Consider the following 23958-nt stretch of genomic DNA (forward strand, 5'->3'; position numbering starts at 1 on the left):
CTCTCCTTTTGTGCATGGCTGGGAAAGATAGGCAGCAAACACAGGAACAGATTCTTAGATAGTACTGTTCCAATACCACAAAAACACCAGGAACTCGCAGGGCCTCTTTCTTTCACAGCCAAGAGATGCATTATTCTATTTAAGATGTTCATCCTGTAAGTATTTATTATATGCGTATTATACATCAGACATTAGGCTTAGTAATAAAGGTCGCTGCCCTGATGGAGCTCATGTTCTGGTGGGCCAAGAGACCATAAATACGCAAACGAAAAAGTAATCGATTACCAATTTAAGATCCCATTAAGGGGTGTAGGGGGAGCAGAGCAACAAAGAAAATAGAAGAGGGGATGATCAAGTAGGCACCCGCTATGACATTTCATCTGAAAACCTAAAAGATGAGATAGAATCAGCTTTGTGAAGGGATATGGAAAAAGTTTCGGGTAGAAGCAGCAGCATATGAAAGGCTTGAGGTAGAAATCACTTAGGGTATCTGTGGACCTGAAAGCAGCCCAGTAAGACGGGAGCAGAGTGGAAGACAGGAGAAGTTAGATTTGTGACGGAGGCAGGGACCCATATCCTTCAAAGATCCATGGCTGTGCCTAGAAGCACTGTCAGAGGATAGTCATTGGGAAACCACAGATGGGTTTAATCACGGAAGTGGCATGGTCCCAGGCAGTGGCCTTAACATCCCAACACTAGACTTCCAAGTGGATGGTCCCTACATTCTTTGCTGGCTCGTTGATATTTGTTTTGTTTTTTTCTAAGCATTCTGAGCCTGTTGAGGGCTTTCCTCTTACTTGTATGCCAAATCAGTCTCTATATTACAAGTTAGAGAGCTCATCAACCAAATCCTTAAAGGAGGAAACTGAAAGGGATTTGAACCATGTAGTCATGACAAAATAAGAAAAAATAGGTCAGCATTTAGTACACGTTTTCTCTTACTTTAACAAGTCATTTTAAAGAAAAAAATTTAATAACCTGTTGTTTATGTCCTCTGATGAGTGAAAGGCAACCAACTTTATAAAGGGGTGAAAAGGAGCATAAGACATTACATTGGTTTTGACATATTCCTAACAGAGAAGGTTGTTAAATACTAGAATGAGTTCCCTAGAGCTTCTTCCTGAGGCCATTAGAAATTACATACTCATTTGTCTGGAATAATTGTGGGGTTGCCATGTCTAAAGTAAAAAAATGGAGTGGGTTTTCTTTAAAGTTTCCCCTGAGATGAATCGTCCAAGAGTCTCCAAGAGATTCTCATAGCTAACAGGTTGTACAGTAAAGAGAGATCAGAACCTGTAAAATTAGTGGGTGCTTCGTAGATATTAACTGACTTCTTGGTTGAGAGTAGATAGATAATATCGTTAGGGAGGATAATACCTGAATAATGGGTGAATCTGGTTTTTACCAATAACCATTTATACGTGCGGCACATCCCACATAATAGTGTGAAATGTTCTTAGCCACCATGAGTCAGTCAAACTGAATTTAACGTGCTGTGAAGAACACATTACACATGAAAGGTGGGGGCACCAGGGTCAGACAAGTCAGAGTTACCAGGAAGCAGCCAGTGGAAGAAGAGAGGGCCAGCCACGATGCGGAGGCAATTGAGTGCTGGGGGTAAGCCTGGCCAAGCAGCACGGTAAAAGAAATGAGAAAGGCAGCGGAAGTCGAAGATGGAGCCCAAGTAGCCCCCTGGGAAGGAACGTGCCCACTGGCACAGGCACTACATTGCCAGCCAAGCACAGGATGGCTCAATGGAAAACATCTAAATCAGGTCAGTTCAACCCACTGGCAGCAAGGCAAGCCAGTCCATGCGGAGCCAAAGGCAAAATCAGACATCCAGAGGAGCATGAGATGGGCAACACCCACAGCGTGGGTTTAACGGAAGCCCACCAACTGGCAAAGGCGACGCATTTGAGCAGAACAGGAGATTGGTGTGCAAAAGCCAAGAGACGTGATTTGAGCTGTGCCAAGTGAGCAGAATGGTCTCTAAGGGACTATCAGCTTCCTACCAATCAGGAGGCCTATGGCATTGTGAGGGCTGTGTACACACTGCCAAGTGTGGTGGAGCAGGGACCATGGCGGTAGGCACGGAGGATGCACAGAGGAAACATCTAAGTTACTACAGTGGAAGCCTAGAGGCCCCATGCATCCCGCTGCCCAAGAGCCAAGCACAGCCTGAGAGACTGGACGAGCGCTGGAAGCAGTAAGGAAGTCGTGGTTCCAGCTCTACCTTTGCCAAGTGATATTGGAGAGAAACTCTAACTTGTCTGGGGAACCCAATTCCTTCCTGTCATCTAGGAACTTCATATTTCCCTCCCTACACTGAATCCCAGCCCCGAGCTGAGACTGGGATGACCCACGCGCTCACAGTCTTCCCTGAGGCCATCACTCCTCTCTGAGATTCCCAGATGCCCAGTCATCTAGGGAAATGCTGGTTTTGTCTTTCTCCCTAATGCATGGTCCTCCTTCTGCTTTTCAGTCTATGCTCTTGCATGCTTTCCCTACTCTGTATCATCTAGAATTGGGACACCTTTTCTCAGAACCCATATCACCTCCATAAGCACATCAAGCTCTAGGTTGGGTTATTCCAGTTTGGCCTACTTCTTGAAATAAATTCATCGTGCTGCAGGATCAAGATACAGTGTTTTAAAATTCTCCATTCCAACATCTACCAGGAAGCCTAAGACTAACACACAACATAAGCAAAGTCACAGTCTGAAAAATAAAATTATTTCTTATTACCTGGGTATATTAAAAGTTCTTTTGCCCGTTTAAGACTACATGCTATCAAGGCAAAGGGTTCCTCTTCCTTTATTATTTTTTAAATTAATTTTTCATTGGAGTATAGTTGATTTACGATGTTGTGTTAGTTTCTGCTGTACAGCAAAGTAAGTCAGTTATACATATACATACATCCACTCTTTTTTAGATTCTATCCCCATATAGGTCATTACAGAATACTGAATAGAGTTCTTTGTGCTATGCAGTAGGTTCTTATTAGTTATCTATTTTACATACAGTAGTGTGTACATGTCAGTCCCATTCTCCCAATTTACCCCTCGCCCCCTTGGTAACCATAAGTTTGTTTTCTACATCTGTGACTCTATTTCTGTTTTGTAAATAGATTCATTTGTACCATTGTTTTAGATTCCACATACGAGCCATATCATATGATATTTGTCTTTCTCTGTCTGACTTCCTTCACTCAGTATGACAACCTCTAGGTCCATCCATGTTGCTGCAAATGGCATTATTTGTTATGGCTGAGTAATATTCCATTGTATATGTGTACCACATCTTCCTTATCCATTCCTCCATCGATGGACAGTTAGGTTGCTTCCATGTCCTGGTTATTGTAAATAGTGCTGCAATGAACACTGGGGTGCATGTATCCTTTCGAATTATGGTTTGCCCTGGATATATGCCCAGGAGTGGGACTGCTGGGTCATATGCTAGCTCTATTTTTAGTTCTTTAAGGAACCTCCATACTGTTCTCCATAGTGGCTGTATGTGAAAAATGCTCATGATCATCTGAGTCTCTCCAGTAGCTTCCATGGCAAAGATGAAACTCCTCTTGATAAATGTTACATGTGATCACCAAAGGAAAGAACTTTCCAGAGCAGTAACGAACTCACTTCTATAAGCACTAGGGGAAACATCTCCTATTATTCTCCCAAAGCAATCTCCCCTCCTCTCCTCCCTGTCCTTCCCTTTTGCTTCACTTCTCTTAGCTTCTTTGTATGCAGCATCTGTACTAGGTTCCTTCTGCTGCATCCTTCAATATTGCCAGAGTCTAAGAGCTAGAGGCTGTATAGGTCTTTGGCAGAACAATTCTCTGAGGAAACTAGGGAAGTTCTAGAATGGAAATGAAAGAGAAAGTGGCCAAGTTTACAAAGGGATTCCCATGTGGGAACACTGTTTACGAAACCTTAACATTCAAATGACCCAAGCCAATGGGGGCTGTCTTAATGTCATACAAAATGACTGGACTCGTATATCAGGATTCCCTTCATATGGCATGACTAGACAAATAAGCCACCATGAATCAGATAAACTACAATTTAGATATTACCTGATATGGCCACAGTTATATGGATAAACTTCAGAGATCAAGAACAGTAAGAGAAGGACCACCATGAGTGCAGAAATGAATTCCCGAGGAGTTGAGAAGATTATAATCTAGGGCACTGAAGATTTTTCTTTATTTGTACTCTTTTCTCTTATCCTCTACACTACCTATCTCTTGTGAGCTGACAAAGCCATTACTTAAGAGATAGGGCTTCAGGATTGCATTCTGAAGTTCCCTCTGAAATCTCTGAGAGTTGAGGTAACATGAATTACTGTCAGGTTTGCTTCATAATAGTACTAACAATAAACGTCAAACTACGGGCAGGATACTGGGTTTCTAAAAGAATTCTTTCAAGAGTCATGTTAATATTTTATGTTACTAAGAGCACAGATACAAAGATTCTATCATTATCCACCCCATCCTTCTGATGTCCCCAAATCTTGTCACAATAGCCCTCTCTTATTGTAAGATCTGGCAGGGCCCAACTTGTGCCCCAACTTTATTCCACATACCAAATTCACCTCAGACCTATGCTAGAAAGTCTACCCAGAACGACAGAAACCATAAGGAGGTCAGTTACTTGACTATGGGCTCCGTCCAGCACAAGCTTTGAGGTGGGGGGGGTGGGTACCAGAAAATCCCAGGGCTTGCCTTCCCTTCTGCATTGATTTTCAAGAATCAATTGCAGGGTTTAGCATTGGCTGTAGAAAATATTGAGGAAGAGATAAAGATGGCCAATGTGGGTGACGGAAAATGGGTGAAGAACTCAGGAAGTGATAAGTCACAGGAAATATCCTGTACGCCTATTGTGACAAAGTAAAATGCGTAATTTATGTACATACATTTTGTCTTTAATACAGCACCATCCTTTAAATTCTTCTATGACTTCCATCCCCCTAAAAATTAGGTCAGCACCCTGATCAGGCATCTGGGCTCTGCATCTAGCTTTCTTCCCAGAGTTAACACTGTTCTCACACCTCCTTTTTGCCTGGCCCTCTACATACGTGTACAATGGCCATATGGACCTTTATCCAGTTCCTCAGAAATACCACACTTTTATTCCCTCTGGGCATTTCCCTCTGAAATCTTCTCCATTAGTTGACTAACTCCTATTCATGCTTCCAGGTTCCACTTAGAGTTCATTTTCCTGATTTCCCTGATGTTGCCTTTGTTTTTCTCTCTACCCTCTACTCCCATAGTGCCTCTCCATCACAGTACTGATAGCAGGTGCCAGGCTAATGCCTGTCCCCTCTGGAGTATAAAGCAGAGATGACGTCTGTCCTATGTACCTCTGCATCAGCTCGTTATTTTGTAACGTTCTCATTAGAGAACAGAAGCGGTCATTCCCTGCGTGCCTCAAATGCCTCAAAAAATACCCATTGACTGTGATCAGATAAAATAATCTAGGTTAGAAAAACAGCAGTCAAGCCACGTGTCTGTTGGGGCAGAGGCAAGTCTGTGTTTGTGGAGTGCGATGTATAGGAACCTTACATCAGGGCAGGGGCTGGCTACGGCTTGGACTTAGGAAACAAAAGAAAGAAACTACAAAGTGCTGAGAAACCAGTACAGGGGTAATCAGATTATTATTTAATCTTATCTTCAATAGAGAACAAAAAGTATTTTGCTGAAGATACCCTTGTGACTGAATTCTGCCTCTCATTTCTGAATGTTCACTGTGATTTAAAAATAACTAATTAATGAATTAGAGTGAGGCAAGAAAAAAGAAGATGCTCCATTCCAACTGATTTCCTAAAACAGCTTATTATCTAACACGCTGTTTTTCACATAACAGGTACTCAGTAAATATTGATTGATTGAATCAATGCTGAAACATATGCCATATACAATTAAAGTTATCAATAAAGTTAATATATATTAGATCTATTATTTGTTCTAGCTTAATGATACTGTCACCTTATCAGAATGAATACAGATTGTTCTGATAACGCTATTCTTCTTTAACGGTTTTCTTCTTAAGGTTTGTATTACGTTCCAAATCAAAACCAACTGTAGCCAAGCATGGTATACAGAAACCTATGCCTTTTGGCTCAGTGTCACTACAAAATTCCAAAATTAATTTGATATATTAGGAGCTGGTAAGTGAAATCAATATAATTCCGAGTGCTGTTATGTCTCTGGAAAGGAGAAATGTCAAAGCGGTGGCAGTGTTACAGTAGGCATTAGCTGTAGACGGTCTCAAAGTCCCTGCAGTAAAGCAGTACAGGACATCTAAACGATACAGCGTCACATAAGGGAACATATGCACACATGTAAACACACACACACACACACACACACTTGACTAGGAAGGAACACAGGTGATTCTGACTGCCTCTCGGAGGGTCTCTCTGCCTCAACTTTGTCATCTGCAGATTTAGATCTATACAAATGTTGGTTGGTTGATTTCCAGGGAGTGTCTCTTGTTTGTGGGACCCATTGCTACAGGGTCACAACCCTACTCAGAGACCCATCTGGGGCATTTCACCATGGGACACACTATTCCATGACACGTCCAATCCCCAGGGATATACCAGTCGTCATCCGGACACTGTATCCACAGAGACTCATTCTGCTTTCTAGGACCTACCTCAAGCATCTTACTTGAGGATACCAACCAGCTGCAGGCCCCACGTCCCCAGTGTCAGAGTCAGGTATACCAGGGTGAAATCCCTCTCCCACCGCTACGGCCAGTCTCTTCATTGTATATTCCCTGCATACAATGGTACTCCCACTGAAGCAGATTTACGGGCCTGGAAAGCTGGCTTGAGAATATCACCATGCTTGTGATCTCTATTGTAACAAGCACTGCTGTTCCGCGACCTCGGATGTTTCGCCCTGCAGGACCCTGGTCCCACTGGTAACAACCAGCATCACTCATACAAGACCATGACGGCATGAAATAACGTGCATACATTTGAGCTGGCGGGCAACTGCTACCTTCTGCTTCCAGTCTCCAAGGGAGACTGCAAGCAAATCCGCTTCTCTGTCCCCCACACAACCCAAAACAGATTTCCTGCAGCTTCTTCTTAAGGGAGTGAAAGCTGCTTACAGCAGCATGTAAATTCATGGCAAGAAGCAATAAAGGTGAGTTTTATACATTCCCATTATTGCTTCTACGTCTTTGCAATAATGTTTATTGACATGTCTGAACGGAGCACAAGCTGCAGTTCAGTTCAACTGCCTGTGAAAATGGGATATTTGTCAAGAAACAAACCTCACAGTTTTTAGTGGCTCTGACAGTGGGTATTAGAAAAGATATTGATGGGAAAAGAGAGAGAGGAGACAGGCCTGGGGGAGAGCATTAAGGAGTATACTCAGCACAGATGCCTAGAGTGGAGGAAGAGGGGTGGGCCGAGGAGGTCAAATTGAACACTAAACACATTGAGTGACTACCGGCTGCTTCGGAGCATATGCCCATGTGTAGGGAACATCGACAAAAGGTCCCTTTGTCCCCAGAGCAAGGCCTCTACAGTGATGCTTTCATTCGCGATTTGAGGCCCACTTTGCTTCCCCCACTCTCCCACAGTCCATCTCTGATGATAATCCGGTTCTGAGAGTGTGTGTATGACTCTGTTCTTCAGGGTTCTCATGAACTAAAAAGCGAGCACAGCGACTACTTAGCATATAACCCACGTTTAGTCCTTGAATCAGTTACTCAGTGATTCCCAGGGAATACACTCCCTGTGGGTGTGAGGCCCTAAGTTATGTGCCAGGGCTGTGCACAGACCTTTCACTGAAGAAATCTGCAGTCTGGTAGCACAGCACTGTTGCACTAATGAATCATAGAGAGCAGCTCACACAGACCAAGGCACAAAAGTCATCTATGGTGTTATTTTTATTTTCCCCTCACCAAAGACCAAATGATTAGTTGAATGTCAGGGACAAGAGAGGCATTTAATAGATACTAATTCACATCCCAAATATGAATGGATTTCAAATGTTCAAGGCAATAAAATAAAAGCTACTAACAGCTCTTTCCTTCTCCTTGTTCAAATCAGTACTCGGGAATCTCAGCCATTCACGCCACCATGGCATGGCCGTCTCTACAGTCAAATTCACAGATTCCCAACACACCTTTCCAGCCTATACTGCCTGGCACTCGTGAACCAACCAGCCCCCTTCCTCCTCAAGCTCCTCAACAGGTGAGATGGCTTTGACGTCCAGATTTACTTCAGGGGAAAGTTTTACTTTCAGGATAGACAATATAAGAAAGAAGAAAGAGAATAACACTAATTCATGGCAATTAGGTCATGACCATGGAATACATTATGCTTATGATGCCATAGTATAGGATTAAGATTGTTTTGTTTTGGAAAAGTCATCACAACCTATCAAAGTCAGAGAGACTAGTTGTATCCCTGGGAATCAAAGTTTTGAGGACCTCAACTACAAGTCGGCATTTGTTTCCGGCAACCCTGAGTTAACAAAATTCCAAAGTTACAATTTCACTTAAATCCTTCTATAATGTACTTTTCCACCTAAATTTTAATCTTCTCCCTTTCTCCTGCCTCTCTAAGCCCACAGCTTAGCATTTCATTTCAGACTTGCCAAAGCCCTGGATTCTTTGCTATCTTTTCCTTCCCAGAGCTCTTTGTAAGTAAATCAAGCCCATCTCCACGATACCATACATTACATTTGGGAGGTGGGCTCTCAGAGTGTAAGAGGGGTGTTAGTTTAACAGAGTTGCTCACATTACGTAGGTATCAAGGCACTTATAAAGCCTACTGTTTGCTGATGACATCCAAGATCTAGTTTCACCTATTTTTCATGGTCTGCAAGAATGTTACAGTGCTGATAAAGTTCTAAACTTGTTTTGATTACTGCAATAGCACAGAGACTGTTCCCCTTTAGTTAGTACCCATCCCCTCCTTATAATGGGCACTATAACCTCTCCCTGTTTTTATGCAATTCACATTCAATTTTGAGTTTGGTTTAGCAAATAGAAATGGCTTTATTAAGGTAACGATGTCTTAACTAATGCTTACCTTGGAAGGCATACATATTGGGTGAATATGTATGTGTATGTGTGTTGGTGGGAGTGTGCAAGTGTGTGTGTGTGTGTGTGTGTGTGAGAGAGAGAGAGAGAGAGAGAAATGGAAAGGAGGGAAGGAAAAGAAAGGGAGGGGATGGAGGAGAGAATGAGAGTGAGCATTGTTGATCAGAACTTACCTGGCTCAGAAAAGAGTAATTTACTGATAAATCATTATCCATTTAGAGGCAACCAGTGTCAGCAAAAGCTGCCTTAAATTACTCTATGTGCCGATGCTTTCAGATTTCTTATGCAAGGCAGTAGAAGGCAACTCGACTTGGCCACGTCACAGAGTCTCCCATAAACAGTCATAAATTTCCATAGATTTCATTTCACATCTCAGCAATTCTGGCCCTAACGTGATGAGCAGAAAAGGGTGAGGGTTCAGGGCCAGGTCGATGAGGAACAGTAAAACAGCATAACGCCTGCACTGGCCAGGTAGGAATACCTCTCAGTCAGAACACGAAAATTCAGACCACAGAGATTCATAGAGGTGAGATTCAACAGCAATAAGTACACTGGACTAGGAATCAGAAGTTATGGTCCTACCAGTTACCGACAGAGCTTCCTTGGGCAAGTCACCTGAGGAGATAATGGCTACCTAGAAAGTTGCTGAAAAAATGAAAATGAGATTTTATGCATGAATGAGCATTGCGAGGGGTAAAGAATGTTACCTAATTACAAGTCTATAAGTTGACCACGTACCTGTCATGTGCCAGCTACTATATACATGCCCAGCTCTCAAAGTGCTGATGATGTAACAGGCGTGGGAGAGAACTGTAAACACCCTTTTAGGAAACATTTTAGTCACTGCCAGAGGAGAACCAAGCGCAAAGGGCTCTAGAAACATAGAGAAGAATACGGTTTGTGATGGAAGGGAATATTATTACGTGGCTCTCTGACACATCATTAAGATGTCAATTTCCCTTAGGAATTTGTTAAATCACTTGCACCTCAACACTGAAAAACTTGTTTGCCTTTTGGCTCCCTTAGCCAATATAATGCAGGACCAGCAATTAATAATAAAAATAAACACTGTAGTAATTTTAATGTCTGGGGCCATTATATATTTTAACATGCTGGTAGTCTAGTAACTTGGTGTGAGCATCTAATTATAATTTGACACTGACAATGAACTCTCCTTTAGGGAATTGCTTTTAAAATATTGACTAAAAGTGCTTGTTCCCTGGTTAAGCAAGCAGATCAAAGGGACATGGGAGGGCATTAACTTACTCACCTGATTTTTATACATGTATTGCTATACTATGTATAACTATGATGTATATCCATATTATAATATTAAAATGATATAATATTATTATGTAAATATTGCTTAAGTTTAGAAAGGACCTTAATTATGTCTATCATTTTTCATTTTATGACCTTATTGATTCCTCAAGAAGCAACAAATGTTATTCTTTCCATTTTACAGGTTAGGGAAGGAAGTTTGGGAGCGCTCAATGTGGAAACAGGCCCAGAGTCCGAGTCCCAGGACTCATGGTGCCTAATTCATTGCCAGCAATGTCTGTGGCTGGTATTTGCCATTAGCACTGCTCCTACAGGACAGATGTACTTGTTGAGCTCCTAGAACAGTATCTTAAATGCCTTACATACTCAATAAACACTAAGTGAATAAAGTTCAGAGATTTGATTCTTGCAGTAAGCTGACTCAAAGAAGAAACCACTACTTTATAGAGCTGTCATTAGAAAAGTCTGAGGAAATCTCAATGTACAGTTTGGAGAAAAGAAAAAAACACCTAAATTAAATGTATCTAAAGCATGCTTAATTCTCTAATATGTATATAAAATTAAAAGTTAAACATAGGTATAAAATACTCTGTATCTGGAATTTTTTGCTGGGGGTGGGGTGAAGAGCTATCTTTATAATATTAGCAAAATACCCATCTGTAAGGTGAAAAATTCAGAAAATATTATTAATATTTTACCTATGCAATGCCAAACTATACGCATATTTGTTACTATTCACGTGACTGACTATACACTTGAATTTTCATCTGAATATTTTAAATTATATATTTGAATCCAAGCCTAGTGTATCCAGCCTTTAGTGTACACATACATGGAAAATATAGCTAGCAATTCCTATCCTTGTGCTTGTTGGTTTAACATATGGTTAGATAAAAACTGCATATATATTGGGGCAGGACGGGAAGAAAGAGCCCCTGATGAAATGTCAGGAAGATGCAGGCCCTCTTGGAATATAAAAAGCACATCACGTGCTGTGTATCTGTAGACACTATGTCACGCTGGCTGGCTACTCTACATCTTAAGGCTTGCCTGTAAACATCTATTTTTTGTTATTATTTGGAACTTAAACGGAATCTTCCTTTAGAGAGCCATAAAGGACTTTTAAAGTATTGACTAAAACTTAAACTTTTTATGAGGTGTTTATCATCTTAAGAGCAAACCTGTCTCAGCTATACCATGGTTGACTCTTGGTAGCCTTCATGATGTATTTTAAATATACAGCATTTAACATCACTTAAGATCTGGTCCCATCCTTCCTCTTCAGCTTTAACTTCTGCCACTCACCAATAAGCTTCACGATCCCTACAGCCTCCACTCAGACCTACACTGCCTGAACACTCATTGCAGTAGATAAACCCACATGGCTAACAGGAATGGCCTTGCAGGTTTGCTGACTATTCAATTTTACTTAGTACCAAATTAACGACAAAAGAAAAAGTGATCTAAAAATAATTGGCTATTTTTTTTCTGTCTTAGAGTACATATAGTTGGAATTCAAAAGCATTGAGTTGAATGTGTTGGTTGAAAGAAATGATTTGGGGGGCAATTATAAAAGGGTCCCCCTCCCCAACCCTAAAAAAGACATAACTATTTTTGCAGGGCTGTATAAACATTTTAAATTAAACAACAAACTATGCTGAAGGAGGCATGAGAAATGCTGAAAAAGGTTGAAAGAGGTAGGATCTACTATACTCTTTTTTTTTTTTTTTCTGATGATAACTACAACTCATCAGTCACTGACAAAGATGCGTAGTTGCTCCTGGAAATACCACCTGGTGCTTAAGAAAAACGTCAGGCACTTCATTCTACTCCATCTTCTGGTTTACAGTGTTTGGATTTGTAACCACAGCTTCACCCTTTGCCAAAGGCTCCATACTGCATGCTGTCATTCCCACCGCCAGACTGCAAAGTCTGCCAGGATTTATGGCGGCCACGCTGATCTCTCATCGCTAAGACCAGATGGTTGGGCTGAGGGGCAGCAGATTGCCTGAGGGCAGAGACTAAGCTGTAGTGCGGGGAGAGAAGACGGTGGCCACAGTGACACACTTGATTCTCTAATGAGCCTAGAAAAGACTTCTATGAACTTTTCCTTTCCTTAAAGGCTTTAATCAAGAAAGCTGGGCTTCCCTGGTGGCGCAGTGGTTGAGAGTCCGCCTGCCGATGCAGGGGACGTGCGTTCGTGCCCCGGTCCGGGAAGATTCCACATGCCGCGGAGCGGCTGGGCCATGGCCGCTGAGCCTGCGCGTCCGAAGCCTGCGCTCTGCAACGGGAGAGGCCACAACAGTAAGAGGCCCACATACCGAAAAAAAAAAAAAAAAAAAAAAAAAAGCTAAGATTCATGGTAAGCTTCAGGAAGTTTGACAAACTCCTAAAATTGAATACAAAATGGTTAGGCACATTTATGTATCTTTTTTTCCCCCTCAGGAGATCTTCAGAGAGTCTTGACCTCTTCCCCCTACCTTAAAGTATGCCCTGTCTATCGATATCACTATATGATACTGAGAAGTCTTTGAAACATCTGAATTGTTTCAGTGATTTACACTTAAAGAATCACATACTTAGAATAGACCTAAGGAACCCGTGGTCTTAATTCAAGAACAAGCAGCAGTAAAATCTGAATCGTAATAAGAAATTCTTAAAAGGTTGATATAAATTATAATAAGAAAACTCACTGGCTATATCCACACTGGATGCTATGGGTGGAGTCATCTTTGTACAACAGAAGGTAATGAGGGGGGTCTTCATAGCAGTGGAGAGAAAAGAAGAAAGCTACCAACATCTACTCCCTCTCACTTAACCTTCTGTCACGGAACAGGAAGTCTACGAGGGAAAGAGTAAGGAAATAAAATGGGCATTCCAAACAGAAGGTGGGAGTCAAGCCAGTTACAGCCCTACCCTATCATTCTTCCACATAACCTCCTCTAGGTGGCTCTCCCTGATGCTTGGTGTGCAACACACAACCACAACTGCAATCTCTCCATATGCCTTCAGGTAAGACTTGGCTCTAGATTCAGGCAACACAGTCCATCACGCTTATGCTGGGGTTTGCGGGAGGTAAGGAAGGAGGGGATAAAAAGATGGGCAATTTATGTTAGTAGCTGGGGATTTTAAGGTTTATGCCAGTCCATTGAATTGCTCTACATTTTTTATTTCAACATTTATAGAATGTGTATCCTTGAATTTCCAAAAGCCAGTCCATATTTTTTCACACAAGACATGTGAAGCCCAGAGAAGGGAAGTTAAGTGACTTGCCCAAGGCTACCCAACTCGTTGGTGGCAGGACGCAGAACCCAGGAGTAAGAGACTTAGGTCTCCCAAGTCTTAATCTTTCCACAATATCAAGTTGCTACAAATATTTTAATGTACATCCCGGCATACAATAAAATAAATATCAGTGGTAACGATAACACTAATATTGTCAAGCCTTTTGAAACATTCTAAACTGTGTCAGCTAATTGTACAAATCTCTCTGGTTCTGCATCTTCCCATAGGAGTTTAGAGGTTTTAACATAGCCAGGAATAGAATAAATCCAGGATAATAAAGATGTGGCAGAAGAACAAACACTGTGCTTAGGGGGGTTAGGAAACAAGACTGAATACAGTAAAGGGTACACTGAAGACAATGTGTAATTGGTAAATCAGGATGACAAGGCTGGCGTTTCTCCCCATCTGTGTCTGCTGGCATGGCTCCCCACACGGCCTCTCAGAATTGTCTGAGAAGGTCTACGGTGTGCTTGAAAAAGCTCCATTACTCTTTGTACCTGTAGATGTAAAACCCACCACATGGCGCATCCCAGGGGTGAGAATTCTATCACCAGCACTAGCAACTGGAAAGAAGGGAGGCTTTGTTTAGTCATTCCAACAACATTCTCAGCCATTCCACTGTTTTAAACAAGGACTGGTCCCACTCGCTAGCAGTGTTTGGAAATTCGTGGGGTTATTTTTGATTAGCACAGTAACTGAAGGCTTCTGCTGATATTTAGAACTAGGAATGCCAGACGCCCTGCAGTGCAGGGGGCCGTCCTGGCCAACCATAAATGCCAAAAGCAGCCCCGCCTTGAGAATCATTGAGAGTACTCTCAGCTCCTGTGCGCTCCAGCAGCTCAAACAAGGGACAACTGAGAAGCCTGTGCCAAAGCCGTTGGTACGGGAGTGTTCCTGGGGGGCCTGCCTTCCACCTGCGTGAAGATTAAGTAAACTTCTGGGGAGATGCAAAGTGCAAACTGTAGGTACAGAGTTCTTTTTGGTGCACCTGAGGGTAAAGGAAGTCTAGATGTCAATCTCAAATAGTCAAGAATCACTGAAAGCGTAAAGGTCTCGCTATTATTAATCTGGGAATTCTAATGAGTAAAAATCTTTGAAGAAAGGGTATCATCTCTAAAGCAAAGTCAGAGTATAATCAGGATACATGAGATAGATAGATAGAAAAAAAAAAAGACTCCTGGTTAAACTCTCAAGTGAGGGGAAAGAGATATGAAATAAGGGTGTAACAAATCATAAAGAGAAGAAAAAAAAATATATATATATAGTTGACCTTTGAGCAATGCAGGGGTTAGGGGCACTGACCCTCCACCCAGTCCAAAATCTGCATATAACTTTCAAGTCAGCCCTCCCTTTCCGTGATGTTCAAGGGTTATATAAACAGTGCATGTGTGTGTGTATACACACAGGCTATGAATATTTATATAAATATATATGATATATGATGCAGGACACCTCCCAGTTACCATGGGTCAGCTATGTGAAAATGAAAGCGCTTCAGAGCAAAGAACCCAAAGCAGCACCACTTTCACCCGGGACGTATTCATGAAATACGACCCCCCTTCTCAACGCCCACTGCTTTGCTGGGAGTATGCAGTGCCTCCCCAACCTCCATAACCTTTAGCTAGTCCCTCTTGGATCCGTGAGGACCACTTTCTGTTCCCAAATCTGTCTACCAGACTTCACCTTTCATTGTTACCAAGTTCAAGGTTCAGGGGGACATTTACTAGGAAATCACAGAAGTTCAGTTCAGAAGACATTTTACTAGGAAATCACTCTTCCTTGGACTGCTTTGTAGGATATAGAATAATATAAATCATTCAACCATCAAGTATTGATTGAAGGTCTGCTGCTTGTCAGGTCCTGTGCAATAGGCAGTAGGGGACGTAAAAATGAGTAAAGATGGGAGATAACCTGACCTCAAATAATTCAGATTCTAATAGAGAAATGATGAGTAAGATTTTTAGGAACAGCCTAAAAAGTCTTGGGCTGGACATTGAAAAATCCAATGAACTAGATTTAGAACAATGGAAAAGCAGAAGAAAATATTCCATGCAGAAGAAACACTGAATTAAGGGCATACCATGCATATACCCTTATCCTCATCATCCGTCCTCTGTGGCTCCATTCATGCTGCCTTTATTTCCGAAACTTTTACATTTCTGAGCATCCAGTTCATGCTAGGCTATACCACACAGCTCGGAACTTAGTTATATGCTGTCTTAATCATTCTGTAGTTTTATTATGTAATTACCTCTTGTCTGCTGAAACACATAGTAATCACCTTGAGTGTAGAAACTGCACTGTCTCTATTTTCGTAGCCTGCTTGGAGTCACACATAGAACTGGGCACGCAGCTGGTCAGACATGTATTGCCTGATGGCTTGTTGCCTTGAATAGAAGAAATACGAGAATTCGGGATGAAGACAGAGATGGATAAGCTGTCCAGGAAGACTGCAGTGCGGTGGATATTTGAAAGTCATCGTAGCCACCATCATGCATCAGTATCCCGCATAGCACCTTGTACAAAGGAGGCATTAAATTAATACTTATTGAAGTTAATTGACAGGAGAGTTGGTGTTTCTATAGAGCTTCCATGATCTTGGTATTTCCATGAATTCCAAGAAGGTAGGTTGCTTCTAGGAAATACGTCATTTGTACGGGAGAGATCTGTAATTTTCTGCTCAAAGTTTGGTTCTCTAATAATGGAGGTCATGGGACCTCCATTATCTTGCCCTAAATTGACTCCTTTAATGCCGTGACAAAGGATTAATCAGGGGTGCCCTTTCTAGAACCACCATAGATTGGTAAGAGAGAGTGCATCTTGCCTTTTAGAGTTTTAAAGTAGCTGACACTGTCTGCCTGCCCTCTCTGGTCCCATCTCCAGTGGAGGCCAGGATATGGCTCTCTTCATCCCTGAGCCACGTATGTTTGGTTACTGCTCTTTATGATTTGCTACACCTTCATTTCCTATCTCTTTACTCCCCCTCCAGTTAAAACCTGTTTAACAGGGAGTCTTATTTTTATTATCCACTGTAACCACAGTACCCAGGGCATTTGCAGGCACATAGTAGGAACTCAAAAAATATCTGTTGGAAAAGATGGCGGGCCTTTTTAAGCTTCTAGTTCTTATTTACTCCTGAATCAGCCTATGTGTTTTAGTAATGTGGATTCTTAATCTCCTCTTAGGCTCTTCTACACAGAAGCGCCAATTTTAGAATAATCAGTCTTGGATCTTTCAACATTCTGTGTTTCCAGTGCTGTTCACTGCCTGCACAGTTAAACCTACACATGCTCTCATTGATCCACTATCAATAAAGTGGGAGTTGCTTATAAATGGGGCTTATTCTCTTTTATATCTGTAATATCTAGGCAGAACTTGGAAAAGTGGGAAGAGGATCTTAATTAGCTGGTTCTGTTTTGTGAAGCGTGTGTCTCTATGGGGGAAGAGCATATTTCAGTTAAAGTTCAGGCTGTGCTCCCTGTCAATCAGTTCCAGTAGGATCGGGGTATCCTGGAGATGAGAGATAAAGAAGCCAATACACTTAGGAAAACTGCTATTCATGAAGATCTGAGTCCCTCCTCTTTCTAACCTCCTCTTTTTTCTGGCCAAGTCACTGCTGGCAATCAGTTCAGGAGAGAGGCCTAGAGCATGAGAGAGATAAAGCAGTGATTGTGTCATCAGCAATTCATCCCAAGGGACTGTGATGTGAGCACACATACATTTAAATATTTGAAAAGCATCCTTTAAAATGAGTATCAAAGTGACAGATAATCTAAGTCAGAGAAAAATGCCCCAGCGTTTCCCTATCTCCCTTTTCTCATTATGGACATAAATCCCAGATGAATCTCCAGACACCAGAGGGAGTAGGGAAAATACTAGTCATCACAAGCACAACAGCAAAAGGAACGTCTGCAGAAACCTACGTGCCTGGAAGAGCAGGGCCCCAGGTCCTGCCTGCTGCCCTGCTAGCCTAAGAGCAGAACACGAGAGCCTTCTGGGCTCTGAGGTGGAGCCGGGCCTGAGCCAGGAGGTGGCTGGGTTGGGTGGGGACGTGGTGAGAGGCTTGTTTACTTCGGATTTCTTCTCCTGATAGCCTGAACTTCAAGGGATTTGGAAGTTTCATTCGGATTAGCGTTCAAAAGCTAGGCTGTTTCTCACAACCTCATCCAGCCCACTTATGTATGTAAAACTACAAGGGGAATTTCAGGAAAATAAGCTCTCCAGGGAGACTCCCAGTCTTGCTGCCAGAAAACAGTGGAGAAGCCAGCCAACCAGCCAACAGAAATGCCAGCCCTAATGAATCTTTCCCTGGTTATGACCAGAATCTCAAAGCACTGAGGGCTGTGGAAGAGAGGCAAGGGCCAAAGGGACTCCGGGGGCATTTCTGAGTCCAGGCTCGAGAGGAGGAAAGGTGAATGGGCTTCGATCAGCTTCTTCATCAGACCTACAGAGTGCAGTGGTGTGAATTCGGAAATTCCAGAATCCTACCCTGCCACCTGAGCTGCCTGCCTGCCCTTCTGCTGGGTTTGTCTGGTGGCTAGAACCAGAGCAGCACGGCTCCAGGCAGTACCCAGACAGTCACCCAGCTGCGATGTTATTTCAAATGCAAGTTTGTGTGTTTCCTCCGAGAAGGGCTGGGAGAAGTACAGATGAAATGAACGCCATCACTTTGAGTAGAGCATCTGCATAAATCACTGTCCAGTACATTCATTCCTAGTGACAGATTAATTCCTTTCTCAGGTTTTGCTTAAGAGTGTACCACGGAATACTAATACTGTTCCCTAGAGAAAGAGAGAGAGGGAGGAGAGAGGCAGGGAGGGAAGGAGGGAGGGAGAGAGAGAGAGAGTGAGTTAGAGGGAGGAGAGAGAGGAAGAAATTCAGATGTCTCTCTCAGCAGAGTGAAAAACAGAATGACAGTGTGTTAAATGAGGAGGGGTTTCAAGTTTGCCCAGTAGAGGAAGCTCGCGCGGAAACTGCATCGTAGGGTATAGACTGCAGGGGAAATCCTAGCCACTCAGATCCTAGTCTCTGCGCTCTGAGCAGCTATATAGGATGTGGGATGACAACTGTTAGCTATTCTGGGAGTTCAGCATTAGCCCATCTCCGCCTCCCCCTGCAGGTAGGGGGATAGTATCGTCCATGGAGGGACAACGAAGCATCTGATTTGATTTCACTCAATTTTAAAGATGTAAAAGAAAACATTCCCCAGACGTATTCCCTTGGAAAACAGCTCTGAGCAACACGCCAAGTTCACAGAAATGTAAGACGGGGGAAGGAAGCCAGGAAGGATGGGGAGCTTCTACCTTCAGCGATTGGTCCCTCCCTGGGCGTGTTAATGAGCCTGCACCTGAAAAATGACTGTGATGGTATTTGCAGTTTATCAAGTCTTCCAGCAGAGGTGTCAGGCACAGAGAACTCACTTGTCACTCCAACATTTCCTGGCATTTGCTAACCACAGCGAGGAATGGAGGGCAAAAGGATTACAGAATTAAGCGGCACTGGTACAGCGGCTGGTGAGGGGCTGAGATTTAGCTGTCACTTTGAAGAAAACTCCATTTCATTCTGTGATCTGGAAGGAGCGAAAGTTAAAACAGGGGGGCTGGGCCAGGCCGGCCTTCAGCCAGGTCCACAGGGAAACCTCAGACGGACGCTTGGCTTGTCGAGGAGGAGTTGCCAGCTGCCAGTTTGCTCCATCAACTCATTTCCCCTCTGGGTGTGGAGGAAAGTTCAGCACAGGTAAGGTCCAGTGTCACAGCTAGCCTTGCTCAGGGCCCTTGACTCTTCCAGAATGTTCTCCAGGACCTTCACAAGTCCATGGCTGCACCTTTACCTGGAATGCTCTCCTAACCTCCTGTGCCCAACACGTATCTGCCCGTCCATGAAGACCATGTAACCCAGGGACTTCCCTGGTGGTCCAGTGGTTGAGGGTTCGCCTTCCACCGTGCGAGACGCAGGTTGGATCCCTGGTCAGGAGCTGGGATCCCACATGCCACGGGGCGGCTGGGCCTGCACAATACAACTAGAGAAACCTACTGCCCTCAGTGAATCCCTTATCCTTCTCTGTCTATGTAATTGCTATTCACTGTGTTTTTATTCTCATGACAAGCACATTTTGATTTGAATTTTCATTAAACAGAAATTTTCCTCATGTTCAGCTTTTCGGAAGAAAACAGATAAATCACAGTAAAAGAAGCTGGTGTCAGGGATTTATTCAGAAGATTAATTTTCAGGTACGGCTTATATTGGTAGAGATTCAACTCTATCTTTTGACATTTTCTCCAAGAAAATCCAAAGTGAGAAATTTGATGTTCAAAACGAAACAAATCAACATCTTCAAGGCTTAAAAAAAAAAAAAAGAATCACTGGATCGTGTGTCATGTCATTAGGCAGGGAAGTAGACAAATTCTTTATTGAAAATATTTTTATCACAAGGGTTAAAATGAAAATGAAACTTTAATGTTCAGTTAATTAGCAATCCTAATTAACCAGGCCATCTGACTTTCAAAATCCTCTTTTACATTCATATACTCATTCATTCATCCAACATTCCTTGGCGCTATGAGCCAAGAATGGGGAGAACAACCATGTGGTTTCTCTTCTCAGGACACCCACAGGCTGGTGAGGGAGAAGTCATTACAATAAATAATGTCAAGACCTTGTATGTGACATAAGGCAACTTGCAGCAAAGTTCAGTGGTAGCATGAGAGACAGAAATATCGAAGAGAAGGGGACTTGAGTGAATTTTTCCAAAGTAGTACTTCCATTGGACCTTAAAAGATGAGAAAGAACTTCTCAATTGAATGACAGAGGGGAGAAGTAGCCATTCTAGCATAAGGACTCAGATAAGCCGAGAATAGAATCAGGTAGCTGCAGGTGCCTTCAGGAAACTGAAAATTACTTTATATGGTTGGAGGGGTACAAGTGGGTAGAAGTTGGTACTGAAGCTGTAGGGATGATAAGAACCAGATCACAAAAAGCCTTGCACGTTGTGAAAGGGTTTTATAATTGTTACGCTAGGGCTCGGCAATCACATTCACCAAGGATTTCACTGTTAAGAAACATTTTCCTATTTCTACCATCACTTCTTCCTGTTGTTTTCCTGAATATTCCATCTTTCTCTAATCTCCCTCCACTGAATATCTGCATAATTTAGAGTGTGTAACACACAATGCATCCTTTAATCACAGATGGCTTTTATTGCTCTCTCACTGATTCAAGTATTCTCATCTTGTTTATACCACTAGGTTAATATGCTCCATCAGGACAGAGGTGAGGTATTCAACGCTCCCGGTGCCTTTACAGTACCCTCTACAGAGTAGCCACTTCAGAAATTCCTACTGATTAATATTTAAAATGATAATAATTATTTTCCATTAATCCCCTCTAAATGCTGAGATAGATTTTCAGAAACAAAGCAAAACACTATATTCTGCTACAAGTTTTGAAGTATAGAGTCAACTCAAATTTTCCTACTCTTTCCCAGATTTATCATGGCAACTGTTTTGCCTCCTCTTCTGTCTTGCCTGAGTCAACCTTCAAAGCCATCATCTTCAGGTTCTCTTTCCCCCACTGACCACTGGACAAGGCTGAGCTCTTCTAAGCTGCCTTTTTGAAAAGGAAGATTTTAGATGACATATTGGCTACAGCACATTTATATCTGAAATGTCAAATAAACACTAGTTGCAATAATTTCAATATTGAAATATGTATTTTTATGAACTATAAAATTGTGTCTTTAAAAAATTATTCATATCAGTTCCTCAGTGGTGAGAAGCGACACCGAATACCACCTGTTTCATCCCCCAAGAGGACAGGTTGGTCTCAAACAAAGCTGGGTGCGGTGTCACCCCAAGCAGACCTGTGAGGATGGGTTGGTTACATGTGCCTGTCTCTGAAGGGGATCCCCACAAGTTGCTGCTGGGGATCATGTTGCTGTGACCCTACATCCTTTAAGAGCCCATTAACAGACTCGTCAACAGCAGAAACAGTCATAGAACATATATTCTCAGTCCTCTCCTCTTGATCTTGTTGGACCTAAAGAGAGTGTCATGTGGGTGTTAGAAATGGTGTCCTAATGCAATGAAAACCAGCTACTTAATTATGGCATCAATACTGCTGTCTCCCAATTGCAAAACTAGGGGCTAAAGCATAGCCTCAGAAACTTGTCCATTTCAGTTAGCAACCATAGTCTCTGATACATTGTAACACCTACCTTGGCACACTTTGCAGTACAAAGAGGTTGCCAGAAAGATGAAAATTTTAAAAAGTCAAGTTTGCTGCTATGCAGCCCTCCTTAAGACTGTCTGTTTCAGTTCTCACCAGACTTTGTATTCATGGGTCATTCTTGGTACATCCTAATTCTGACTGTAGGTTATAAATGCTTCCCCCACTAGCCATTGTCTAAGGCAAAGTATACACCCTTCTCCTTCAAAATCATTTCATTGCCACTCTCTCAAAACATACCTCTCCGCTTTGAGGCATACATTCCCTACGAAAATGACTGCCCTCACTTTAGTAGTTCCATAGCATTTGGGTTAAAACATGTAATTTTACTATCACTACTACAAGCCTTAATGAAACCTTACCTGTTTAGCACAGAGAAATATAAAGTGGGATCCTTTCCATGTGATAAAATTCATGACATGAAACTCTAAGATTTAGAGACCTTTGCTTGTCCAGAATTAAACACCAAATCTCTGAAGGGACTCTCCTCCTTTCATATCTGAATCAAGAAGTAATAAAGGTAGACATCCTTTCTGACTTCCTCAGGGGTGGCCGAAGATTGGTCACTGTTCTGTAACTAACGAAGACCCCAAGAGTGTAACATAAATTACACAAAATGGAATTACAAGTGAAACCTCTGTCATAAAAAGTCCTGGTCATCTTCTGAAATAGGTGTATTTTGAAGGTCTCTTCAATTTGTACCAGTGACTTACTACTCTCGAGCCCGTTAAGATATACTGGTTTTCTCAATAACATAGCGAGAGGCCTGGGTCCAGAGAGATCAATTTTAGCAAGATTATTTATGCTACTTCTGGATTCCAGTCCCCTTTCCCCACCCTCTCCTCCACCCTGAAAGCTGTCTTGTGGCAATGTGTCCCATCTTCCCTTGAGGAGAGATATATGAAGTAGTATCACACCCTTTTGTATTATAAATTGCCAACAATATCTCTAGAATACACCTAGAAGCCCCAGGTATTTCTTTTTCACTTGGTTAGTAAATATGTATCAAGCATTTACTATCTGCTAGGGAAGAAAAATGCAGAAATAAACATGACAGACAGAGTGGTCCCACATTGATAGCACTTCAAATCTACTCATACTTTCCTAAAATTATAAGGCCAAATCTTCTTATCCCTGACTTAATCCAAAAGCAACTCTGAAAGGTAAAAATACACATTAACCTAGAAAAAGGCTGAAAGATTGAACCCATGGTTCTGAATGCCTGCATCAAGAAAATGACTACTTTCATACCAACTAGAGCATTTCCCTAAAACACTTCCAGAAAAATGACCAGGACTTTTTATGACAGAGGTTTCACTTGTAATTCCATTTTGTGTAATTTATGTTACACTCCGGGGGTCTTCATTAGTTACAGAACAGTGACCAATTTGGGCCACACCTGAGGAAGTCAGAAAGGATGTCTACCTTTATTACTTCTTGATTCAGATATGAAAGGAGGAGAGTTCCTTCAGAGATCTGGTGTCCAATTCTGAACAAGCAAAGGTCTCTAAGAGCATTTCCAGAACACCTTGAACCATGACCACTGTGGTTGGGACCAACAAAGTATCAAAGTGAGCTGGACTGTAAGAAAACCATTGTGTTTCTTTTTCTACACAAAGTCAATGCATGTACTATTTTGAGGCTTAGCTCTCTGAAGTTGTATTAACAGCTAGCTTCTGTTCAATCCACGGCAACATATTGGCAAGTGTAAATTAATCAAGTACAAACTGGAGAGCTGAAAAGAAAATGTCAAAGGGACGGCTAGGGCAAAGGAACTGTAGGAAAGAAGGGCGTCGCTGTTCATTCCAGGAAGCAAAGCAGAACCATGGGATGGGCCAGGCCATTTGTTCTCGGCCCATGTCTTGAGCTGTGTAAGTCCTGAGGTAAGGTGTCCAGTGCTTTGCACGCCAGCTCTTGGGTCATCATACAGCTTTAATTTACAGGATGTGAAACCACAGTGTTAACGTTCAAATTACAGAACTAACATTAAGAGTCTTCCTGCTTTATAAAATGGGTGATAATGCAAAGTGGAAGCTCTTTAGTGGTTCCTTCACATCAGCTTCCCACAAACTCCAGAGCTGGCTTCTTTTTAGTCAGAAGC

Source organism: Delphinus delphis, chromosome 4 (assembly GCF_949987515.2).
Source record: "Delphinus delphis chromosome 4, mDelDel1.2, whole genome shotgun sequence".
Classification (NCBI taxonomy): Eukaryota; Metazoa; Chordata; class Mammalia; order Artiodactyla; family Delphinidae; genus Delphinus; species Delphinus delphis.